This window comes from Fulmarus glacialis, unplaced genomic scaffold (assembly GCF_000690835.1).
Source record: "Fulmarus glacialis isolate BGI_N327 unplaced genomic scaffold, ASM69083v1 scaffold6610, whole genome shotgun sequence".
NCBI lineage: Eukaryota > Metazoa > Chordata > Aves > Procellariiformes > Procellariidae > Fulmarus > Fulmarus glacialis.
Genome location: NW_009189466.1, coordinates 39,212 through 40,775, shown reverse-complemented (window position 1 = coordinate 40,775; position 1,564 = coordinate 39,212). Strand labels below are relative to the sequence as shown.

General features: G+C 57.0%; 1 protein-coding gene across 1 annotated transcript in view; it reads right to left on the bottom strand.

Annotated features, from left to right (window-relative positions):
* AGRN (agrin) overlaps positions 1 to 1,564 on the bottom strand; it is a gene marked incomplete at its 5' end in the record, with an annotated part of 43,824 nt that overhangs the window by 4,764 nt on the left and 37,496 nt on the right. The window lies entirely within an intron of this gene.

The following is a 1,564-nucleotide window of genomic DNA, read 5'->3' as shown; positions in this document are numbered from 1 at the left end:
TGAACAGCGACAGCTCTTCGCCCTACACAATGCCCAAGCTGAGAAAACCACTCAGCATGAGCAGGCAGCCTCAGCCACTGTCCTTGGGGCTGAATTTCCTCAAGCCAGCGAGACAAGTTTGCAAGTTGTTGCTTAGCCAGGGTGAGCATAATAATGCCAACGAGGGAATACAGCCCTGTCCCAGCGGTGGAGGGACTCTGCAACGCTCTCCTGGGTCAGGACTATCAGTGTTTTGGCTAATCACCCATGCTGCCCTGCTGGGATGTGTATCCCAGGAGAGGACAGAAGGCAGCACTGCTGGGGGAAGGGAGCTTTTGGTCCACGGCCCTGCGCGAGGACCCTTTCCTGGGCAGACCTGCAGGCAGGTCTCAGGCTGGTTCTTTGGGATGCTCCGGAACGGTTCCCATCTACCCAGATAGCCGAATTGTCACGTAAGGCCTCTGAGTCAGCCTTGGGGCACTTGGGCAGCGGGGCGTGCATGGAGAAGGGGAAACCCAGGATTACAGCTGTCCTGCTGGCACTGCCTGCAAGCGTTAGGGGCTACAGGCATTACAATCAGCTCTAACTAGATGTATATATAAAAATGTACGTTCAAAAAAGAAAGTACGGGCATGTCTTGGCCAGCAGAGCCCAGAGAAGCAACTGGAGTGTCAGTCCTGCCCAAGGCACACCCCGGTGTCTGCCCGGAGGCAGAAGAAACTACTTTTTATGGGCAGCCCAATGGGTCCTTTCAGCCCTGGTGGGGCTAGTGATTGCTGCTGCCAAATCCCAGCAGTGGGATCTGCGGAGAAGTGCTAAGCTCCCTTGCAGGATGGGGCATGCACAGCCAAAATAGGCTGGCTCAGGCGGGGAGAAGGCTGGGAATGGTGACCTTCCCTTTGCAGAGCACTGGGAGAGGCAGGACACAAAGGTAGCACCTTTCTGCTCATCTGCAGGGATGTGGCTCATGTCTGTGCAGAGGGACAGCCGGGCACTCTGCCACGTGGCAGAGTTGTCGTGCAGGCCACTACATGCCTCCCGTTGCTGTAGGGCACTGTCTAGCTTAGGAGGATGCTTGGCTCCTAAAAAGCCCTTTCCAAAACACCAGAGCACCTCCCAAACTGTTGTGAACATGCAGGTGATGGGCTCTGTGGCTCCCCAGGTGCTGACATGCACGCATGCACGCAACTCAGCCTCCCGCGCCTCTGTCTGACCCTGTTTGTAGAAAATGAGGTGAAATGGGGATGTGACAGGCAGGTATCACTCAAACTCTCCCCAACACAGTGGGGAATACAGCTGCACGAACCAGTGCTTCTCGTCCGCTCCTGCCGCTCAGCAGGACAGACAGACAGCAAATGAACAGCTGTCAAGCCTGCTCTAGGGAAGAAGCCCTTCTCCCCATCCATCTGCCCAGGGCCTTCTGCTGCCCCCCTGCACGTGAGGGGTTGCCCAGGCCACACACCCCTGACCGGGGAACATTCTCCTAGTGCCCAGCCTGGCCTCCTCGCTGTGGCAGCAACGCCACATTCGTGCTGGAAAAATCAGGGCAGGATTAGCATCCCTGATTTCCATCGCCCTTCGCCCC